This window comes from Phodopus roborovskii, unplaced genomic scaffold, assembly GCF_943737965.1.
Source record: "Phodopus roborovskii unplaced genomic scaffold, PHOROB, whole genome shotgun sequence".
Classification (NCBI taxonomy): domain Eukaryota; kingdom Metazoa; phylum Chordata; class Mammalia; order Rodentia; family Cricetidae; genus Phodopus; species Phodopus roborovskii.
The window spans coordinates 46,500-71,466 of record NW_026126606.1 but is presented as its reverse complement, the minus strand read 5'-3'; the positions used below and the strand labels follow the sequence as shown (position 1 = coordinate 71,466).

At 46.3% G+C, this 24,967-nt stretch overlaps 1 pseudogene; it reads right to left on the bottom strand.

Moving 5' to 3' along the window:
* Positions 1-16,302: 16,302 nt before the first annotated feature.
* LOC127237601 (solute carrier family 2, facilitated glucose transporter member 3-like) lies at positions 16,303-17,924 on the bottom strand (annotated as a pseudogene).
* Between the last annotated feature and the right edge of the window lie 7,043 nt (positions 17,925-24,967).

Below are 24,967 nucleotides of genomic sequence, written 5' to 3'. Positions count from 1 at the left end.
AGCTGGTTGCAGAGCAGCTCAGCATTGGATTCTCTGTAGACAACACCAAGGATCCTGGTCTTGTGCATGCCACACTCAGAGCCCCTGGGGACATCCCCCACATCTGGTCTCAGGCATGGTGTTTCATATCGCCTCCTCGGTTGTGGGTCTGTGGCAGCAGACATCTCAGTTCATACTTCCAGTTCATAAGATAAGGCTTTCTTTGGTCCCAGCTGTTCTGGGAGAAGCCCACCCACCCATGCTGACTGGAAAGAGAATATGAACATTCTCAAGTGTCACACTAAATAAATAACAAATGGTTGAACTAAAAAAAAATCAGGAAAGTGAGTCTTTATTTTTCCATTTATGTAAAGCTCAAATTGCAAAAATCAGTTCATCTTCAGGGACATAGGCATGATAGGCTACAAAATGCAGCAAGGGACTGAGGTATGTTATTCTTGACTCTGGCACCCAGGGAGCTGTGCAGGTGTGGGCCCTTTTCTGGCCTATAGGCTGATTGTAAGTTTTGGGTATTGGGGCAGTGGTATCTTCATATCCAATACCCTTACTTGACATGTCCTGCTATGTACATCCATTAATATCATCTCCATCTACTTACTACAAATGGTCGTTCAAGCACTTGAATTTGGAAGGGCACATGGCCACTGGGGGTCCTTGGGTGGACCTGGACATGTCTTGTAACTAACTGTTCATCTACTTGAGGATCTATGGCATCGAACCCTTATTTCTTTCTGCATATGGTGTTTGCATCATTATTATCAGGGACAGCCCAAGGAGGGGAGCAGAAAGCAGGTCTCTGGGAGCTTTCTTGGGATTCTCAAAGTGACTTAGGATGGAGGAACTGTTTTCTTCTAGAGCCCCTCTGGACCCTTTGGCCAGGAGCAGGTTAGTCAGGCTAATTCCCTATTGGGGGAAACCTTTGCTCATAAACAAATCACCAGATATCAAGCTCTGTGAGAAGACGAGGATAGAATACAGAAAGCTGGTGCACCATGCTTCCATCTTACCCATGGTTGCCAAGGCAACCAGAGCCTACTGTTTCTTAGTAACCACGCCTCCCAAAATAGCCTCCATTGGTGCCAGCCAGGGAACTGCATCCACTGCACAATCATTTTTACATGTTTTGAGAAGAAGAGAGGGGTGGGGGAAACTTTACATCTCTAAAGGTTATATGATATGGATGCTGCCCTTCCTCACCTGAGTTTGAGCATAGCAGGGGAAGGGTTACAGTCTCCACCTCACAGATGAGAACATACTCTCAGAGTGAGAAGGGGAAAACAACAACAAGAAAACCCATTGGATCCTCTGTAAATGATCACGATGCTGCCTTCTCACACCTTGGCCTGTGTTTTCTAAAACGATACTCTGTCACAAGAGGAAGTCTGAGTCTAGTCAGCCCCATGCCTGGAGTGGGCTGTCATCAGGCTTTGCTTGTCAGTGGGTGCTATCCCTTCTCCAGACCCTTGTCAGTGAATGCCATCTTGTTCTCCAGACTCTAGTTGTCACCAGACAGAGGTTTACAGGTGTGGAGGGAGGGGTGTTTCCTCAGGCCTTCCCTAGCACAGGGGTGAAGACGGACTAGCTACAACAGTTCTGTTGGCTATGAGACCTGTGACTGGCCCCTGCCAAAGGAGGTGGGAGCCAGTCTTCAGCGTAACTGGTGTTTCTCTTTCAAAAGGCATCACGGGGAGCAACTTCCTTCCCTGGCTAGGGTTCTTCTGTGAGTGATGTCACCTATTTGGTAGTTATGAGGAGGAACACTGCTGGTGGTGCTAGGTAGAGGTGGAGGTGACTTTGAAGTCAGGTTTTATTCTGCTAGCAGCATCATGTTGGGTTTCTGGTACTGTACCTGTGGCCTCCTGCAGGACACCAGAGTTCTGTTCAACTGTGCCCTTTACTTCCACTGGGCCATGAGCCCCTTGGTTCTGGCCTTATGTCCCTAACGCTCTTCCCTTAACCTAGCCTTTTCATAACAGAGGGTATAGAAACATCACTGAGAGTCTGGCTGGTTCTCCAGATCCTCAGCAGTCTTCAGTGGGGGTGGTGGCTCTGTACTCCATTCATGAAGGACTCTTGATGACAGCATCCCTTAAGTCACGTCTTCAGGGGTGGCCCTTCTATATGAAAACCCTTTGCAGTGTGGCAATAATTCCAGTGATGGTTTGGAGGACATTCTGTTACTTCGAGAATTCTTGCCTTTTACAGGGGTCTCACTTCTCACCCTGGCATCCACCATGTGCTTACATGGTGTTGGGATGGATCCAAAGGAAAATTAAGGGAAATAATTGTGATGTGACTTCTAGCACTCTGAACCCCAAACCCAGCAGTGTGGTAGATGACACAGAGGGACTGTAAGTGACAGAAAACCCTATTTTAGAGAGTTCTAGAACTGTGCTGTGGGGGAAGAAACAGGCAGCAAGCAAGGGCCCATACTGAGGGATGCTCTGAGACTGGAGGAGACAGGGGCTGGGGGCAGAAACCATCACCAAGAGGCACCAAGAGGCATTTGGATGAGAACTGTAGGAATGAATGCGTCTGCACTCTAAGTGCCTGGCCATCAGGGAAGGGTTCAGTTTCCTCTTTGATGTGGAGTGATGGAGATGTTGAGTTTAGGTAGTGCAGTGGGATGTCAGGAGACCGGAGGAAGTAAGTAGTTTGAGGGAGGTTGCTGGGCTAGGGTGTGCTGGTGGGGTGGTACATCCTTGTAATCCCAGGTAGAGGCAGGAGAATCAGGCATTCAAGGCCAGCACTGGTTATGTGACAAGTTTGAGGTCAACCTAGACTATATGAGAACTTGTCTCCAAACAAAACCAAATCCAACCCAGAGTGTAGGAGTCAAGTTGTGACCACTGACATCCACTGGAGGGCTAACCAGGGACTAGAAACCTTATTTCCTGGCTCCTTTCTTCGGACTCCCTAAGCAGCTCCTAGGGGAGCTGGCACACCTTACTGCCCTGCCACTCACCTGCCACTCATCTCAGTACCGGGCTCAGGGGAGCAGAGAAGTTGGGGAGCACCCTGTGTGAGCTCCCAGCCAAAGCCCAGCTTGTTCTTCATAGAGCAATCCCTGCTGCCCAGCTCTTAAGAGTCTGGCACTCACAAATGCGTGTGCCTCGGCTTGCTTGTTTTTCTAGCTGTTTTTAAATTTCTTTGCCTGATTCCCAAGCACACATCAGAGTTAATGAAGCAATTCTATTATTAAACCACTTAGAAATTTAGAAGACAATGTACTGGGGTTTGAATGGGATAATTAGATATCAGGAAAGAAACAATGGTAAGCAGGTCCCATGTAAATCTCAACACTGTCCCTCAGCACCATGTTCCCCCAAACCTGAGACCCCTCAGAGCTCAAGAGGAGGAGGCTGTTAGTGCATTTTGGGGAGCAGCAAGGGTGTTTCTGTTTCCATCAGAAACACCTCAGAGTTTTTGCACATCTGCAACTCCATGACTGCTTTATTTTTCGATCTGAGAGCTGGGAGGGCCTGGCTTGGTAGAACTGACACCTGGCAAGGGGCTGGAGTGCTTGCTACTCTTCTCTTTGCAAAAAGCATGGGATAAGTTACAGCTATGCAAGGGAGAACCAGAGGCTGAGAGATACGCTGAAGCCCTGGAAGGGTTGGGATGGGAACTCAGTGGGCTAGCATCTGGAAAGACCTCACAGATTTCCTGCTGGTCAGTGAGCACAGCGTGAACTTGCCCTTGGCACTGGCATGCATTTGCACTGCTCAGAGGATTGCAGGGGCCATCTCAGGCATTTGCCAGCTTCAGATGGCCTGCAGTGACAGGTGCAAATAGTTTCCTTCATCAAAGGGCACAAACTGCTCACAGTTCCGGGGTGACTGTGAACGGAATCCAGATCCAAATTTGCCCAGATGATGTGCCAAGCCGGACATATGTACATGCAGATCGATGAAGTTTCTGGCAAGGAATGCAGGAGCCACTTGGAAAGAATACAAGGCTTGGAGTCAAAAAGATGGGAATTCAGACTTTTGCTGGGTAACCCAGTAGCTATGTGACTTTGGACAAGTTCCTTGATATCTGAAAGACATATTGTCCCTGTTAGCTAGCTCTTAATCACTGTGGTCAAGATGCTTGACAGAAGCAACTAAAAGGAGAAAGAACTAATTTGTTCATCTTGTTGGGGGGGGTGAGACTATCCTAGCAGGGACAGCATAGTGGAACAGGGCAGTGCACATCGTGATAGAGAGGAGGCACAGTATGGACCACCAGCCCATGGGAAGATGTCTCCCACAGTCAGCATATCTACTGCTCAGATAATGTTGTCTAAAAACGGGCACAGCTAGAGGTGTGCCCCAGCCATATCTTGGGTGATTCTAAGTGCAGTCAAGTGGACAGTGGGGATTAGCCATCATGGCACCCCTCTGTACAGCAGAGCTGGTCGCCGTATGTCTCAGTTTATCTCAGCTCACAGTTCCTGGTTACAGTCTAGCCTAGTAGGGAGGTCACAGTGGCAGGAAGCAGGTCACACCAAATATTCAATCCAAGTGGTTTACCCCTCCATGATCCCATCTCCCAAGTGCTTCTAGGCTCTTTTAAGCTAACAATTAACCTTACCACTTCAGGACACCTTCTTCTCCAGGGTATGTTGAGGCATCCCTTTGTAGGTGATGGAGCATGCTGCACACACTCCTGGGACTCCTTGTGTGCTCTGGGGACATTGGGATGGGGATGTTGGGGAGAGTTGCCATAGAGTGTAGTGATTCTCCAGGGGACTTTGGCTAAGTGATTTCTGAGGCTCAGCAGTTGCCTAGAGCATGTCCATCAGTCCTTTGCTAGTGACTGCAAGTAGAATAAAATTGATTGATGCCCCCAGGAGTCCCTAGGTGAATAGGGGAGAGCAGAAACTCTTCTCCCCACTTTATTTTCCTCTTCTTGCTTCCTCTCCCACTCTTCCTCTTTATTTTAGGGTTCTTTCTGTCTCTAGCTTGTTGTTCAAATTGCTCTAATTATTTAGTTGTCATTTTGCATTTAATTGTTTTCCCATAACTGGATTCCCATATTTAACACAATTTATTCAAGTGTACATGTTTATGTTGTGCAAAGATGCTCTATGCTGGGCTGATGTAGCAACTGGAGGCAGGGATGGAGGTCAAACACAGCTGTAGATCAGCAAGTTGGGTGACCCCTCCCCCCAGGGACCCCCACAGCTTCCTCACTACAAGAAACAGGAGGATGACTTCCCCCACTCAGTGTAATGGTGTAGACCACAGTGGGATCACTCTACACTATATGGGAATCATCCCAGAGTGAGTGTGCCCAGAGAAGACTTGACAGTAGCGTTTGGGGGACAGCGCTGATGAGGGTTTTGGCATTGGTAAGGGCTTTTTGCAGTTACTGGGAGCACTAGTGCCCCATTAATTCTTTATGAGGCAGTTAAACCAATGGGCTCCAGTTCCTAGTTCCTCTATAAAACTCTATGATGTCCTTGGGAGATAGCAAAGCTATTTTTCCCCCTAAGAGGCTGAGCAATGCTGAAAGGAGTTCCCCTTTGAGTGGAGAGCTTCTTCATACAATTTGGAACTATTTGATGTTTGGAAATCTTGTGGTAGTCAGCCCGGGCTGCCATAATATAGGAGGCTTAAATGGTAGACATTTACTTTCTTATCATTTGGGAGGTTGGAAGTCTGAGGCCAGTGTGCTAGTGTATCTGAGTTGTGATGAGGGACCTTCCTGGTTCCCATTTGCCACCTTCTTAACGTGTTCACATTATGGACAGAGAGAGCTACATTGTCCTGTGTGTGTGTGTGTATACATGTATATGTGTATAGAATCTGGCAGTCAACATTGAGCATCTTCCTCCATTGACTCTCCATCTTATTTTTTGAGTCAGGGCTTATCCCTGAATCTTTTGTTCATTGATTGTCTACATAGACTGGCTAACAAGCCCCAGGATCCTCCTGTCTCTGCTGGATTACAGGTTCATGACACTACACCTGGCTTTTTATATGGCTGGCCAGAATCCAATTCAGGTCTTCACACATGCAGGGCAAGCACTTTATCTGCTCAGCCGCCTCCCCAGCCCTCAGCACCACGTTTTAAAAGAGCACCGGTTCTACTAGATGGGGGCTCTACCCCATGACCTCATGCACATTAATCTCCTCCTCTAAAAGTTCCATGCCCACTGCAATCCAGACGTGGAAGGCACTCCAGGTTCAGAATTTGGGTATGCTGCCCTTCCCAGAGCAGATGTAGTGTCAGGTCTGAAAAGGTGGACAGAGCTAGAGTCTAGAATTAAAGTGCCATAGGCTCAAAGCCTCGAGGGCATGCTTGCAACAACCTGTTCATTTTTCTGATCCTAACAGGTTCACCATTTAGTATATAAGAATTAACGCCAGGTGACGAAGTAGCAGGCACTTCACCCAGTGACCTACAGGGGGCAGCACTATTTTCTCCTTCTCTCTGCCCCTGAACAGCTTGCTGCTTGTGTTAAGTATGCCTTTAGTCCTAGTACTCGGGAGGTAGAGGCAGACAGATCTCTGTGAGTTCGAGGCCATCCTGGTCTACAAAGCTAGTTCCAGGAAGGCTCCAAAGCGACACAGAGAAACCCTGCCTCGAAAAAACAACCAACTAACCAACCAAACAAACAAAAAAGGCAAGCTGAAAGTGGCACAGTCTCAGGTCCTGCTCCAGACTGAGACCCAGTATTTGCAAGGCTGCATCATAGTGGACCCTGCCCCTTGCGAGGATAAGTGTCCCTAGCTTCAAAGCTCATTAAGACTGAGAAAAACGCCCTGTTTGGAAGAACTGACTCCCTTCTGGGATGTAGTGCATAGCCCAGGTTCTTGTACCATGACCCTCGCTGCTGAGGAGATGTGCATCAGCCAAGACTCACTGAACCCCTGATATGTGTGGGCCATTGAGGTTACAACAGAGGACTAGACAGGCATTGTGCCTACTTTAATAAAAAAGATTTTATGTGTATGAATGTTTGTCTGCATATATGGATGTGTACCACATGTGTGCATGCTGACCGTGGAGGCCAGAATTGGGCATTGGGTTACCCGGGACTGGTTGTGAGCTGCCCTGTGGGTGCTAGAACCAGGTATTCTGCAAGAGCAATCTTTGTTCTTAACCCTTTAGCCATCTCTCTAGCTCCACAGTTTCTAGTTTTAAGGGTCTGTGAGTAGTCAAGAAGGGAAGAATTAACAGTAATTATGAGAAATAATGAGTAAGAGTTTTAAGATAAAACAAAACTGTACAAAGAAACAGAAAACATGACATGTGGTGGGACCTGAGCCATGGTTGTGTTCACGAGAGAAAAGAAAGGTTTCCCAGTCTCACCGGCCTGGAACAGACTATTTTCTGGCTTGCTACTTTGCTCCTGATCTAGGAAAGCCTTACTTCAGGAAACCAAAAGTTGTGTGAGGCTGGGCAGTGGACTTATTGTGGGTCTGTCTTTGGCTTTCCTTTGACCAGCCTTGGGAGCCGTGGTCTTGGATGGGCCTTAGTTAAGTGCCTGCCTTTGGGTTTGGGGGCTGCTGTGTGTTTGAAGGCCCTGAAGTAGGCAGCTGTGCTATCATTTCATTCATCTCCAAAAAACCTGAGCAGGAGCCTTGATTGACATCTATAGGACAAAGTACGCTTAGCCATGCAAGTTGGCAGGTGCTTGGGGGCTCCAGGGCCTCACTTGGCCCGACAGAGAGCCTGACCTCCGACCTGTGGGATTGAGGAAGGGGCTTGCCCTAGCACACTGGCTCACATCTGACTGGGGCCTGAAGCTTTGCTGTTGCCCTGCTGGCGCCTGCCAGTTCATCCCTCTGGGAGAGGTGCCCCAGCTTGGGGGGGTGCAGGAATTCCTGCCTAAGTCCCTGGCATCTCATCAAATGCCAGCTCAACTTCTAGCTATGCATCTCCCAGAGCATCTCCTGTTTTGGTGTCCTCAGGCAGCCTGTCCAGGTCTCCATGAGTCACAGAGACACTTCTAAGCCTCAGTCCAGACTACAGCATTCCATTTATAACAAACACTCTCATAGGAATTAAGGTGCCTCCTCTGTCGATACATCTTGCATCTTGCATCGTGGCTGATGGTGCTCTGCACTGGGAGTTGGGAGAGATATCTTCTGATCCTAGCTTTGCTGAGTGCAAATGACTGACCCTTCTTGGCACTGTAAAAAGTGACAGTCTACACCATATACTTACACACACACACACACACACACACACGGAAAATCAAGACTGAGTTAAGACGGATGATTCCCGTGTGTGTGTAAGAGAGAGAGACAGAGAGGGGGGTAGAGAGAGACAGAGAGGGAGAGAGAGTGCTCACACCGTACCCACCTTCCAGACAAAGTATAGTATAGTTACCACACAACCAAAAACATGGCCATGTATTATCAACTATTGTATACATGTTATTAGATGCACTGTGGGTTTCTAGAACATGAAGTGCAGTAGATCTGTTTACACCAGCATTGCCCCAAGTGTGAGAAGGATGTGTTGTTTCACAGAATTACTGTGGCTTTGACATGTTCAGGAAGCAGGACGTTTGTCAGAGCCGCTGTGATGTGATGGGACCATAGTGGTATGTTTGATCTGTTCTTGACCACATGATTGTCATGAGCCTCACTCCTGCCATTGTACTTTGGCTTTCTATTCACCTCACGTTGTTGCTGTCCAATTACCCAGTGAATATTTTCCAATCTGGCAGTTTAATTGCTTGCCCCTATATTTAAAAGATCTCAATTTATCCATGAATGATTTCATGCAGATATGAACATACATACAATATATCTTGATCACATCCACCCCAATTCTCTCCTTCCATTCTCTTGGGCCTCCCCAAACATGTGATTTCCACCTCCATGCCCTCTTTTTAAAATCCATGGTTTTATAACCCACTGAATCTAATCAGTGCTACCTACGTGAGCCCACAAAACCACCCAGTGGCCACATTCCTGAAGAAAAATGACCTGCCCTCTCCCCCAGCAACCACCAGTTGCTCTCAGCGATGGAGACCCTCACCTATGCTGGAATTACTGGCTGGCTTCACCTATGCACAGGTAACTGGGGCTGCCTGGAGTTCACACATGCAACAGCCATGTCATGTCCAGAAGGGCCATCTCACAGCTGTCCACCCCATCTGACATTCTTTCTATACTTCTTCTGAGGGGGAAGAGAGATCAATTGGGGCTGAGAACTCAACAAGCACTAGTTCTCAGTACTTTGACCAGTTGTAAGCCTCTGCATTGGCTGATGCCCACTGCAAAAGAAGGTTCTATGGGCATGGTGACAACAGCACTAATTTATGACTCTCTCCAATATATTACTTTGAAGTCATTTCCTCAGTAGTTATTCTAGGGTTTGTCCTATCTATCTATCTATCTATCTATCTATCTATCTATCTATCTATCTATCTATCATCTATATATCTATCTGTCATCTATATATCTATCATTTATCTGTCATCTATCTATCTATCATCTATCTATCTATCTATCTATCTGTCTGTCTATATCGCCAGCTATTCATATCTCTATCTAATCTCTGTCATCTATCACCTATCTATCATTTATATCTCTATCTGTCATCTATCTATCTGTTTGTCGGTGTATAAATTTATACTGACAACTGCAGTGACAGTGAGATTTAAGAATTTCCTTTGATATAATTCTATTTCTCATCCTTCTGTGATATTACTGTTCAACACACCACACCTACATGTGTTACAAATCCAATAATATGTTGCTATATTATTATGTTAGATAATTTCCTATCTTGTAAAAGGGTCTGGGAGAAAAAAGGAGAGCAAGTATCTGTTTATAGCCTACATTATATTAAATTCCATATCTTTCATTTGTTCCTGTTGGCTGTGTTGCCTCCTGGAGTCACTTTCCCAGCTGGTGTAGCTTTGTTTGCACTAACCTCCCTGGTACTCTTACTGATGAGAGCATTCCATTTCTGTATGTTATAGCTATAAAATGCAAGCTAGTGCAAATGGGGTTTCACTTGCTTTAAAAGCAGTGAGTGGAACAAAGACAAAACACCTTGATACTGTCTTTTATGCTAACCTGATTATCTATGCCTGCATCCTTAGTTTCTTGTGGGGATCTGAACCACCTTCTTAGGTCACTGGCTTGCAGTCTGAAGGAGTTACTTTGGGCCTGTTGACCACACATTCTGTTTTATGTGGTGCTGTCTTTGGAAGATAGTTTTGCTGCCTGGAGGACTTGTATGTGTGTAGGGAGGGCGGAGGCAGTTGTTTGAGTGCTCAACATCGTCCCATTGTGCCCTAATCGCCACTATTTTTGATATGACATCACACGGAGGTCCCCCTGAAGTTCCCTCTATTCCATTGCTGATTTTAATGTTGTCCCCTTGTCTCTAGCCTGTGATAGCGTCTAATCCAGTGAGCTTTTGTGTATCCTACACTAGTGTTTACGGAGCTCCTTGGATATGTTCACTGATGTTTTTGTTTTGTTTTGTTTTTTTAACCAAGTTTTGGCAATCTAGAAATGCTATTTCTTTAACACAAATTTTATATTTCTCTCTATCTTCCCCCCCTCTCTCTCTCTGTGTGTGTGTAGGCATATTTGTGCCACAGCATATGTGTGAAGGTCATAGGACAACTTGGAGGAGTCCTTCCATTATGGGAGTCTCAGAGATGGAACTAAGCTTTAAAGATTGGTGGTAGATGCCTTTATCTTCCCTAAGCCATCATTCCAGCCTGGCATTATTTCTTGGAGTATTTTTTCTCCTTCTGCTCTCTGTGGTAATTCCTTTATGTATATGTTGGCTGGTATAATTAATGGGAACCCGATTTCCCAGGGGAGACAATTCATCTTACTTCATTTTCTCTCTTCAAGTTGCAGAATCTCTAGCACATATCTTCAATGTGGTTTTGTTTGCTTGTGTTGCAACACTGGGCACTGACCTACAAGCAAAGCCTCTATCTTCACAGCCTCCATTCTTTTGCCAAGTGAAATCTACTTCTGAGCCTACACTTTACAACCCAGATATCCCCCTTGGGATAGTTTTGGAATTTCCATCTTTTGTGGACAGTCCACCTTTGACAGTTTGCACAGCACCTCTTAGTATCATGAAAGTTTGTCCTAAGGGAGAAGGCTTCCAGGTCAGAGCTGGTAACTGGATATTTTAGATCCCAGAAGAGGGATCCTTGATGATGGTGTTTATGTGGATGGGTCTCCCCCTGCCCCCACTCACCTCGCCTTGTTGCTCAGTATAAGATGTGCACATGCAGTGCCTTGAGACAGCTGCAGGTTTGGTAGAGCCCTTAAACTATCTCTTTCCTCAACCATAGCCACTTGCTAAGTTCTACAAATCACTGGCTTTCCTGTTGGTTTTTCACCACACCCCGAGTAGAAATACTGATGGATTTATTCTACCGATGAATTTCATTGAGTGCAGTTCTGAGGCTCACACTTAAGATTTGTTTGAACTCCTTACCTCTGTATTGGCCTGTCTTTCTCAGGATACTGACCAGCCCAGAGCTACTAGGATTTCCCAAATCTGCCAGTCTTCTCTGAATTGCAATACACTGCAGCACCCATTGTCTTCAAGAACATCTGGTGTTCTAGAAGGGAGACGCACTTCTCTGCAATATTTATCTCTGCAATAGGAATCTGAGGCAGCATGAGAGCCACTGGCATCCCAACCCTTCTAGGCAGGCAGAAAGATCCCATAGCCTGGGGACTTTTCATTGAAGAAGAGAAGAGAGATAGAGAGAGACACACAGAGAGAGACAGATAGACACAGAGACACAGAGAGGGAGACAGAGAGACAGAAAGACAGGCACAGAGATATACAAAGAGACACAGAGACAGAGAGATATAAAGAGACAGAGACAAGGAGAAAGAGACAGAGAGAGGCACATAGAGAGACACAGAGACAGAGACATACAAAGAGACTGAGAGAGACACAGAGAGATATAGAGAGACAAGGAGAAAGAAACAGAGAGACACAGAGAGATATAGAGAGACACAGAGAGACACACAAAAGAACACAGAGAGACACAGAGAGAGACACAGGGAGAGATAGAGAGAGAGATAGGAAGTGAAAGAAGGGAGGAGAGAGAAAGAGCCAGACCAGACTGCTGAGTCTTTGTCTGCCGAGATGGGATGAGGACATGGGACTTGGGCTTCAAATGTCACAGATTCTCACTCCCCTTGCTGAGTTCATAGATTTTTTTTTAAAAAAATGTCTCTTTATTTGCTCTGTGACTTTACGATCATTTCCAGAAAATCTGAACTATTTTTTTTTTTTTTTTGAGATGGTCTCTCATTTGTTATATAGCCCAGGCTGGCATCAAACTCCGTTCTCCTGCTTTAACTGCCTCAGTGCTGGGATAAACATGCTTTTTTAAAAAACTAACTTTTACCGTGGTGTCATGAGGAAGCAGGTCCCCACTCTCCTTGCATGGCTACACTCAGAGCAGAACGTTCTTTTAGAAATTCTTATTTGAGGCTTTAATTAAAGTCTTTGTATCCTTCAGCTACAGAACTTGAAGATGTTACTGCGTATGCCAATAGCTTAAGTATTCTAGATATAGATGTGATATGAGTCATATATGCGCATATATATAGGATACACAGACACAGATGCAAGTAGTTTTTCAATAACTTTTTGGTGTTTAAGGAGTTGAGGATTCCATGTAGATTTCCAGGAGGTATGAGGACGTTGGTTGGACTTGTATGACATTAAAGATATTTTATTTATTTTGTGTGTTGAACTCAGGTTGTCGGGCTTGGCGGCACATGCCTTTATCCACGGAACCATCTCACCAGCCCTTGTGTGGTATTTTAAAAGAAGGTATTTAAAAGTCCCCTCTGTGGGACTTTCTGTTGATCTAAAGATCTTAACTGTAAGGCTTTTTGGGAGGCAGTGTTTTTGGGTTCTCTTGAGACGGGGTCTCCCTGTAACCCAGGCTGACCTCTCAGAGACATTCTTACTCCAGTCTTTTTAGTGCTAGACTTACAGGTGTCTGCCACCATGCTTGGCTCTGTAGGAGCTTCCTGTTTTTATTTCTGTTTGAACCCTCTGCAGAGCCTGTGAAGGAGTTGCTCTGAATCTGTTCAGAGCTGTATGCATGTTTCCACGGGTGGCTGCTGGCAGTCACAGCACACCAAGGGGAGGGCCTTTTCCCCAGCAACAAGCAGCCTGGAGTGGTCAGTGCAGCTTTTCAACACACTGGCCTCCCAGGCACTTCTTCTCAGTGGGGCCTTGTTCTAACAGATGATGAGGAGAACACCTGAAATGGGCAGTGCCCTCTGCCCTAATACAGACCTTTGTGTGCGCATTCTCAGGATTGAGCATCTTGGGTCCCTCAGCTTGCAGGCTGAGATGATGAAGATCTGGGGGATAGCACAGGGGCTGGGCTTCAAGGGGACCAATCAGGAATGATCAAGATGGAGTAACCACAGGGGAGGTGGCCACAGAGGAAGCCTCAGGGGTTGAGGAGTCCCCAGAACACAAGGGTTCTGGGGAAGGCAGTATCTCCATAGGGCGCTGGCTTTTGTAGTCTGTAGGGAAAGGTCTGATTGCCTTCCCAGAGATGGGAACTTCTGCATCAGGGCCCCTCTCTCCTGGGCTCCCAGCTTCTGCTGGGGGATGGGGATGGATTTGTGTTCTGGGCTTGTGGCTTCAAAGGTCTTGGCCCACCTCACAGCACATGGGGGTCATGTCCCGGTTCCAATCACATCTGAACCTAAACCCACCCTCTCAAGCTCCTAGCAGCAAGGCATAGACACCCCTTTCAGATTTATTTTCAGGCCTTATTAAGTTTCTAGAAAACACTGGGAGAAAAAAAAAAGTCACAGGTCTGAAAACAAGTTTTCCTCCTGCCTGCCAGTTTTCTCAGTGGGGCTTTGCTTAGGCTCACTCTGTCCACTTCCCATCTTTGTGTCTTTGGAGAGAAGAAAATAAGGAAAACTTAAATATTTTCTTTTTCTTTTGTTTTTTGAGACAGGGTTTCTCTGTATTGCTTTGGAGCCTGTCCTGTAACTCACTCTGTAGACCAGACTGGCCTTGAACTCACAGAGATCTGCCAGCCTCTGCTTCCCGAGTGCTGGGATTAAAGGTGTGAATCACCACCGACTGGCTAAATGTTTTTTCTATGGTAAAGAGGCATGACTTCAAGTTCAAGGCCTACCATCAACTTCAGGAGATGTAGCAGGATCCTTAATTATATTAAAATTCATTTTTGTGTGCGTGCACATGTGTGTATCTGTGTGAGTGTGACTGTACAGGTATAGAGGCCAGAAGTCAATTTAAAGCAACTTCTCTCCTTCTACCATGTTCTCTTGGGGACTGAACTCAAGCTGTCGGGCTTGGCTGCAGGCACCTTTACCTGCTGAGCTGTCTCACTTGAGCCTGTAGCAAGTTTCTTTTCTTTTCCTTTAAAGTTATTTATTATTTTTTAAAGATGCATTTATTTTGTGTCTGTGAGTGTTCTGTCTGCACGCATGTAAGAGCACTGTGTGTGTATGGTGCTCATGGAGACCAAATGGGAGTGCTGGATCCTTGGAAATGGAGTTACGGTTGATCACCAGCAGCCATGTGGGTGCTGGGAACAGAACCTGGGTCCTCTGCAAGTGCAGCCAGTGCTCTTAACCCCTGAGACATCTCCAGCTCTTGTAGTATGTTCTTCAGCCTCATATATATATGAGGCTTCATATATATTCTGATATACATATATAATAAATATATATACATACAAACACACACAATGCATACATATATATCAGGATATATATATATATATATATATATGGGTGTTTGTATATGTGTATATGTGTATATATACATGCATATATATGTATATATGCATGTGTATATACATACATACATACATACATACATATATATCAGAAGAAGCAATAATTCTGGCCCTGCCTCCTCCTGCGGCTGTGGTTAGAGACACATCTGAGGAACAGAAAAATAACCACTTTTCTCACCTTTGTTCTGTCCCAGGGATTATTATAGAAGCGGAGATTCTAAAAGCTTTTGTCAGGTACAGTGTGTACTGTGCTCTGTGTGGCTGTGAGAGTCTCAGTATTTATAGCTCCCGCTATACAAAATATGGTATTTAGTCATGTATTAATCAGAGGAGAGAGGAATAAATAATCACCCCTCTTTCTTTTCATCTAACAAACTTCTGCTAGGGAAAAAAAGCAATTTAAGATGACGGTCATACAGAGTTTTAAAATTAGGGTTATCAAAGTGCAATTCATATACTGAAAAATTCAGGTATAGTTTATTGAGATTGGCCATTACCTGAATGTGTCCTCATTATCTGAAACACATAGAATATCTTATATCTTACAGTTCCTTTTTTTTTTAACATTCAGAATCTTTATTTCAAAACAGAGAAACTACAGTAACATTAATAGAAAGTATATATGGAAATATTCACAACCTGGCCATTCACAATGGAAAGATTCCACCTGGCATTACTGCCGACTCACTGAGGAGCAGAAGAGGTGAGTTGGAGCAAAGGCCCACTTCATAGCTTTGTGAATTTTTATCCCAAGTCTCAATGACCATGGGGAGTAATGAACAGGTACTGAAACTGAGTACTGAAATACTGTTATATACAAGGGTTTGCCTAAAGGGTCTGGAATGTGTAAGCAGCAAGTGGGAAGAGGGATCCAATGACCAATGGAAAAGTGGAGAGGGCCATCAGGGCCACCTCCCTTTATGAACCAAGTGGAGAGTGAGGGGATGGGTTGTGGAGGGATCCGTGACCTATGGCAGGTGGGAATCCTGGCATTCCTCCCAACGTACTACAATGCCATGATTCCTAGTCGATTTAAAGAAATCCTCCCTTTCCCCACAGCTGGGTCTTAGGGAGCCCTGACCTCACACTTTTCCTATTCCCATCATCCCTCCAGCTGGAGTGAGACTGAGCCTTCCATCCCCAAGCTCAAGGAAGCACCTCTCTCCAACAAGGACAGAGAGCCAGAGGACTGAAATCTGATCCAGGTCAAACTCCACCCAGCAGAGACACTGATGCTGGTGCACACAGGGATGCATTTCATAGATTCTAGCAAGAAGAAAGCTACAGGAACAAAGGAAACAAGTTCTTAACAGCCAGAGCAAACTGCCAGTGCACACACACTCATATCCTCAAGCATGGGCCACACTGCACAATTATACCCACTGTCCCTAATGTGTCTACAGAGTCAAGGTCCCTTGGGCACTTAGCACAGTATCACAGAAACATGGTCACAGAAACATGGTAACACGGGGAGCCAAAGAGTGTAACAGACGCAGACAAGCATGCCATGACCGCAGAGCAACAAGGTACTCAGGGTAATTAATCATCATTCAGGAAATACCCACAAGAAGTGAAACAGTTAAGCCACTGGGTGACCCTGAGTGTTCATGGAATGTGTGGGGTGACAAAGGATCAAATAGCACCGACCAGAAGCAGTCCTGGTTCATCCTGATGAGGTCTCCCCGCTTTGGGGGAGGTTGCTTTCCATGTTGGAGGGAAGTGAAGGAGGGCTGCCTCAGGCATTGTAAAGGGGTCCCTTTGACAGTCTGCATGTTGTTCAACTCCACACCCAAGGCTTTCCCAGCCTGCCCTGCCCCTCGAAGGTCCTGGTCTTTGAAAGTTCTGCCTTTGGACTCAGGGACTTTGAAGAAGGTGAAGATTAAGAAGATGATGAGGAAAGCAGCAAAGACAACAAAAATGTAGGCTCCTAAGTCGTCTGCAGTTGAGGGGAAGAACATCCCAACCAAGAAGTCAGAGGCCCAGTTAGAGCAGGCAGCCATTGCCATGGCAGCTGGGCAGGGGCCCTGGCTAAAGAGTTCAGCCACAATAAACCAGGGAATGAAGTCTGGTCAAAGAAGCCACATAGACCATGATAGCCATAACATAGACAAAGCTCATGACTTCACATTCATCCTTTAGTAACAGAGATCAGCATGAAGATGGAACAAACAGCCATGCCTCCCAGGCCTGTCATGTGCAGGGTTCACCTCCCTGCCTTCTCTCCAGGAACAAAGAAACTACAGTGAAGATGGCATTAACCACACCATCTCCAATCATAGCACAGATTGGTTCCTGGACACCTGTATCCTTGAAGATTCCTTTTGAGTAACACAATACAGCATTGATCCCAGAGAGCTGCTGAGACAGCTGGAGAATGATGGAGATGAGGAGTGGCTAGTGGTAGCTAGGTGAGCTGAAAGCTCCATCACGGTGACTTGCTTCTCTTGGGTCATTTTGGCACTCTCGCCTTTCACCTCCTGGATCTCCTGAGCCACATTCTGGGTGCCCCATAACCCCTGGAGGATCTCCTTCTTGAGATCTTCCTCCTTTCTGTTAATGAGCAAAAATCTTGGGCTCTCAGGGCAAAATGGAAGGGCTGTGCTTTGTAGGATAACCAGAATGATGGTTAAGCCCAACAGCCCAGGCCACAGCTCTTCAGAGCCTAGGATGAAATCCAAACCAAAGACTGGAGCCACCAGGATCCCAACAACAATGCCCAGCTGTTTACTGTGCCACAGGCACCCTGTAGGGCAGTGGGAGACACCTCTCCAATGTACATAGACACAAAGACTGTGCACATTCCACAGAAGACACCCATAATCAAGCGACCCAGAGTCAGCATTTCAAAAGACCGTAAGGCAGCCACCAGTGATGGCCAATGGGTTGACTAGAAGCATAGAATTGCACCTGCCAAGGTGGTTGACAAAGAGTCCAACATAAAAAGTGGCAACCATGGCACCAACAGAGATGGCCACACACAAGGACCAGAAATGGTCAGCAGATCCTTACTTGGTGGATCTTCTGACTTCTCTTCCAAAGTATAGCTGAGAAAGTCCCTTATGATTGTCTCAGGGGCATCGATGACTCCAATGTTGTAGCCAAACTGGAAAGAGCCAATCATGGCAACAGTAATGGCAAACACCAGAGATGGGGTCACCTTCACTGTCCCCATGGTCCTAAGTTACTTCTCAAGCATTAAGGATGATCTAGAGTTGGGTTCCAGTAACACCTTTCCCAGCCAGTGTCCACACAGCAACTTCTCTCCTAAGATCTTGAGAACCATATCACAGCAAGGTTCACAGCCAGAAGCCCAGCCTACCTATTTATAATCTCTGCAAGGGGTGCTTGCTCCTCTACCCCCCTCCAGTCTATGACCTCAGGGATTTAATGACTGAATATCTGATCTTCACAAATTCTCCCTCAGCCTCCAGCCTTTGCAAGGCATCCCCCCACCCCCCACGCTTTTTACCACATCCTCTCTGTGGGTCATTTTAAATGTTTTTGTAAAGCCCATCCAAATTCCTTCTCTTCTTCAAGCGCCGACAACTTTTTTGTTTCACAAAAAAACTCCAAAACCCCCAAACAAACAAACAAACAACAACAACAACAACAAAACTCTACAGTTTTTTCTTAAAGGTAGTCTCTCCTGTCCCACCCAGCTACCAGCAACCATTAATTGGTTGTCCTCACTGGTTTTGTTTTTTCTGAATGACAAATTAAAACAACATTCAGGGGCTAGAGAGATGGCTCAACAGTTAAGAATGTACTGTTCTTATGGAGGACCTGAGGAAGTGCCTAGGATCTGTGCTGGGTGGGTGGCTTACAACTACTCATGTCTCTAGCTTCCGGGTCTTACACCTTCTTTTGGCTTTCAGTTGTACCTGTGCATGATCTCTCTCATAAAAACAAAATAAATTCCTTAAAAACCCAGTATTGGGAGCTGGTTAATCACATATACTGCTCTAATTGAGGACTGGAGTTCAATTCCCTGTAACAACATCAGGTAGGTCATGACCGCCTGTAACCAGTTCATGCTTCTGATCTCCAAGGTCTCCTGTCCCATATGAGATGCCCTCACCCCCAACACATATATTAAGAAACGAAGATAAATCTTCCTAAAAATCCAGTAGCCTTTAATGTCTGACGTCTCCGACTTGGCATCCTGTTTTGAAAAGTATACATAACATTGAGGGTGTGAATAACTTGTTCCTTTTATTGTTGCACAATGTCCTGAGGCATATGCACCAAGTGTTCATTCATTCTCTTGCTGAACAACATGTGGCTTGTTTGCAGTTTGGAGCTATTAGGAATGCAGTTTTATGAAGTCACATAAACTCTTAATATGGGCATATGTTTTCACCGCTCTGAGAGTGAAAGACTAGATCATGTGGTACAAATTTTAACTTTGTATGCATATATATGTGCATCTGAGTGTCTGTGTGTGCTCGGGTGTATGTGTTTGTGCGTGTGTGTGTGCATGTGTGTATATGTATGTGTGTATATGTGTGTGCATGTGTGTCTGTGTGTGTATGTGTGTATGTGTGTGTGTGTATGTGCATGTGTGTGCATGTATGTGTATGTGTGTTGCTTGTGGCGGCCAGGGGTGAACCTCTGATAGCTCTCAGGCTCCCATTTACCTTGGTTTTTGAGACAAGGATAGGGGATTGGGGCACACATATGTTCCTTTTTCTTTGACTCACATGACTCAGGAGGGGCTGGAGAGACAGCCAAGGGCGCTGATGGTCCAGGGGAAATGTGAATCTGGGTCTCCCTTTTGTGATGGTGATGGAATCAGTGGGTGGCCACAAGGTCTCACCAGGTTCAGGAGCTCCACAGTTTATTTCCCATGGGACTTGATGGTGGGAACTTTATCATATTAATTCAGATTGCAGTAACTATTTCAGACAAACCATATCCTGGTATATGAGAACCAGCTGCCCAGCATTGTGCAAACCCAAGAATGGCTAACAGCAGCAAAGACGGGTGCATCTCTGTATCCAGAGCACAAAGAGGTTTACATGCTAACCTTAATACTGGAGCCAACCAGAGGCCTTTCCTGAAGACCACTAACAGATAGCCACCATATCCACCCTCAGCTAGGAAACAATGTGGTCACGAGCTATGCAGAGGACTCTTCTGCACTGTCATCAGGATGTGTTCACAGCCTCCTGCAGGCAGTGGTGGTGGTGACCATGATGATTTATCCATGTCAAGCCGTATCCCTTCAGTAGCATCAGGCACGAGTGCTTGGCCCGGGTGGGGGAGATCCAGTGCCTGGTGAGTGATGAAGGAGGGGCGGATTCGTGAATGAGAGAACAAACCATGGATGATCCTCAGGTGAGATCCTGCCAACAGCCTGCTCTGATGGCTCCAGAACGTCCTTGAGCTCCCAGGTGGCCGCCAGTGTTCTCAGCACCTCAACTCTCCCTTCACATAGTATATGAGAGGGGAGGACAGAGGGGCACCCCGGGGCCTGCTCTCGCGGGACCCTGTTCCCACGAGCTATCCTTGCATCTTGGTTTGGAAAAGCTCAGACATATGCACTGGGAGTCCCAAAAAGTCTCTCTCAGAGGGTGGTAGGGCCTGGGTGGGAGGAGGAGTACGCTTCAGCTCTTGTCCTGGTTTGGGATGTAGTTCTGTCCACTTAAAAATCAATTTACCCCAGGAGATGGGGACAGAGTACTTGAGAGCCCAAATGGCATGTTTTTTTTTTTTTTCAGAAGTCAAATGCTTCATGAAATCAGCCTGCTCCTATTTTAAAACCATCAAAATCAAAGTCTCTTTGTTCAGCTGTTTATTTGGTACAGGCAACCACCATAGACTACAAATGAGCTGAAGCCAGGGCTCGGTTTGCTGTGTGTTTGGCAAGTGATTTTGAGGAATCAGTCTCCTTCTGGGGCTGTGCCCCCTCTAACCTGTGTAGCACAGCTTTTGCTTAAGTTTCCAGGGAGCTATGGCAAGTCCCCACTGTGGGGGTGATAGAACCCTTGCAGATTAAGCTGCCTCTGGGCGAACCTCTTGCAATGTCCTTGTTAGGATGCAACTCATCTTGTCAACTCATTTCTTCTATTTCTAGCATATTCTCCTTCCATCAGAGCTTTCCTGCTTGAGAACAGGAATCAACTCATGGAGTTCAAGATGTCTGTGGTCTTGGGGTACATTTTGAGCATTAATATTCATACATGTACAATGTAATAGGCAATGGGAGAATTAAGGAATGAACCCCAGGCAGGCAGGCAGACAGTTTAGGAGCCCAGCTGCTTGGGGGGCGGTGGGGGTGGCTGATAACAGGACAAAGTCAGCAATTATCGCGGGAAAGACTTTTTGTGATGGGGAATCTTTGAGGGGACTGTCTCAGATGGCATTTTCTTCTCGCCCCTTAATTCCAGATTCTGCCTGTGGCTGCCCTGTGGGATGCAGGTGCCTCACTGAGTGGGAGGAGGGTTGTTCCTGTACGGACTCAAGGGCAGAAAAAGACTAGGCTGCTACAAAGATTAACCTATGGCTGACGTGTGACAGTGAGGAAAGTTTATGAGGCCGGCAGTATGGGATGCAAGTTTGGGCTCACTGCTCACATTAGTCTGCCCTCGGGTACCACAGATTCCACGGACACATCACTTTATGTCATTATTGAGTTAGTTGAGAACCCATTTCTTAATTTCAGGGAGATCCAAGGGCCCAAGGCCCAGAGTTCAGGATGAGGCACGATGGGAAGTACCCTCTGTATCGCTGTCCCTGCCCGCTCTCACCCACTGTTCTTACTGTCCTCTCCAGCAGGCTGGAGAGAGTCAGGGCAGGGTTTCCTCTGCAGAAGGCTGGAGAGAGTCAGGGCAGGGTTTAGCAGGAACCTGAAGTCAGGCCTACTTGCTGTTCCATGCAGCATTGCCTCTAGCCAAGGAACTCACTCAACCAAGGAAATGCAGCAGAATCCTCTGAGGATGCTGCTTGCTGATTGGCTTGCAATCAGGCTCATGCTCAGCTTGCTCTCTTGGACAGTTCAGGAGCACCAGCCTTGAGGTGGGAGCACCCACAGTGGGCAATCCTTCATGGACAGCCCAATCTCATTTGGGCAGTTCCTCAACTGAGATTCCTTCTCAGGTGACATTAGGCTGTGTCAAGTTGACAGTTAAAGGATACTCCCCTTCTGTGGGTGACAGGGGATTGGTTGCTCACAGCTGCTCTGGTGTCTGGTTATTTCATTCAGAGTCAAACAAGGGCAAGAGTGCTTCATAGACTGTTGATGACAGATGATCTTCGGGCCCTGTGCCATCTGTTAAATGCCCTGGTTAGCGACTTGCTGGAAAAGCTGGTCTTTTTTAGGGGGCTGGGGTACACATCCAGGGAATTGAACCTAGGCATCTGTGCATGCTAGGCAAATAAATGCTTTCCCACTCAGCTAGCTCCCCAGATAGTGATTTCTGTTTGGGATTTTGGCTTCTTGACACAGGGTCTCAGACAGTCTAGGTTGATCTTGTACTCTCTCTCTCTCTCCATTTTGGAATATGACAGTGTTGCTCATCCACATGGGTTGACTGGCTACAACAGTTACAGAGGTGATACTAATGCTATACATCTTAGATTCTGAAGAATTTGCACATCAGCATCTTTACATCACAGTATCCTTATGATTCAGTTTCTATCCCTATTACACATCCAATTTGTGAGTTTCCATAAAGACTCAAGACTATGGTGAAAACCTGGGTAAGAGGAACTATCATTGGAAGCCACCCACTTAAGAGGTGAGTCTCCATTTTATCTTGTTGGGAACTTAAGACTTATTTGGTCATAGATCAATTATTGGATCAGAGTCCACCATAGTTCATAAGTAATCTTAACTGGGTGACAGGACCTGCTTGGGTGGTTGGTTTAATTGTCATCTTGACATAGTCTAGAGCCACCTAGGAAGAGAGTCTCAGTGAGGTATTGTCATGATTGTGTGGGCCTGTGGACTTGTCTGTAGGGGATCCTCTCTGTCTGTCTGTCTGTCTCTCATTCTCTGTGTGTGTATTTTATAAGACTTCTATTAATGTGTATTGGTGCTTTGCTCACCTGTATACAAGCACATCATATGTGTGCAGTGCCTGAAGAGGTGAGAAAAGAGCATTGGATCCCTGTAACTAGAGTTATACATGTTCATGAGCTGCTAAATGGGTGCTGGGAACCAAACCCAGGTCCTCTGGAAAAGCAATGAATAATCTTATCTATTGAGCCGTCTCTCTAACCCCGTGGATGGTCTTTAAGTCAGTGTGGGAAGACCCAGCTCCCTGTGGATAGCACCATCCCTTGGAGGAATGTCCTGTATGTTGTGAGAGTGGAGAAACTGGAGCTGAGCATCAGCAAGCAAGTGAGCCTGCATACACAGTTCTCTCTGTTCTTGACTGTATATAATGTGGCTAGCTGTTTGAAGTTCCTGCTCTACCCTTCCTATAATGATGGATGTAACCTGGAATTGTAATGAAATAAACCTTCACCCGTAAGTATTTTTTTGGAGGGGGGAGTCAGGATATTTTATCAGAGCAACAGAAATGAAACTAGAATATGGAGGCTCTATCCAAATAGGGTAAGACTTCAGCATGTTTTCCTGAGGTAGGGGCCCTAAGATGAAACCTCTGACACTTGACTAATGAGGTAGGTGATGCCACCATGGTCCTGGAAGCTATCAAGCTGTCAGGCATAACTACTGCCATCACTAATGACAACCCAGGACTCGGAAGCCTGTGCTGTCTCAGACAGTATCATAAAAGACAGGATGCTATAAAGATGTCATTGGTGATGATTGGGCTTCTGTTGAGGGGAGTAGCTTTCTCTGGGACCAATTTTGCCTTGGCTTATACTCTAGAAAACTGAGCCCAGGAAACTATTGGGGAAGGAGAGGAGAGATGAAATTCCAGAGAAGCAACAGTAAAGCCCAGAGGCAGTGGGATGGGAAGAGAAGAGAAGAGAAGAGAGAGAAGGGAAGGGAAAAGAAGGGAATAGAGACAGATATAGGTAGGTCACTGCAACCTAAGAACATTGCAGCTTGTTTCAGTAACATCTACTTGGAGGAATGTTTAGGAAAGCAAAGAATCCATCAGCCTTCCTTTCTGATCTCCAGTTTCTATCTGCCTAAAGCTCACCCTAAAGCTTAGGGTTGTGAATGCCTCCCTCAGCCTGGGTTGTGTCATTGTCATTGAGTTGCTCTGGGCAGCCACTAGGAGACCCACACATACTCTATACCTCATCATAGCCCACAAAGTTAGGAAGAGCCAGCCATATATGGCAGCAAAGTTTACCTATAGCTCCCATGGTAGGCTCAGGCAGCTGCTGAGCTAGAACCAAGTCAGAAGAGCATGGCTCAGACCAGCAGTATGTGAGAGCTACTCAGCTGCAGGCTTGGCAAGCTGAGCATTGCAGATGGACATCTGGGTTGATTCTTGGGAGCAGGTTCACATTCTGGCTGTAGATTCCACAGATAGCTAGAAGGGGCAGGCAAGCTGGGGGGGGTATGCCTGGGATTGGCTGTCTCTGAAGGTCTTTGACACTGTTCCACCCTCATCCAGAGAGAGGGTCACTGCCTCCATGATGATGACCTATGAATGAGTGATATTGACTGTAGTTTTATGAAACGCTGAGCTGCCATGTACATTCTCTGACCAGGAGTACCTTCTGCTGAGCTCCTAGGAATACCAACTCCGAGTGGGAGCCAGTCCAGAGGCCTGATCCTTGTTTAGCATAGGCCAAATCTGCCAAATCTGCCCAAGTCTTTGTCATGGCACAGACCTGGCTGTGCTGGAAACACCAGAGGAAAGCGTTGGGGCTGCCCTGACTTGCCCTCCAAAGAAATAGCATTCTTCTACTGGGCATGATCTTTATCTGACCCCTGCTAACCTTGACTTCCATATGCTCTCCTTGTCCTTTTCACTTTTTACTTCCCCTCTTCCTGCCTACATGGCTGTTTTCCACATCATTTCCTGCTTTTCACAGCCCCTTTGAGTTCTCCTTCCTGTACATGGCTTTGGGTGGGTCGGGTCTTGAATGATTCTGGCATAGTGTGTACTCTGAAGGACCCACCTAGGCTGAGGCTCCAGAAAGCAGAGACCCCACCCAGACTGCCTCCTGATGAGAAAGGACAATAGGTTTTAAGATAGCCCAGGCTATCTTAGGCAAAGGGATCTTTCTCTACTATGGACTTCAGTATGTTGGAGCCTTTCTTACGCCCCAATCCTTTAGGTGGGC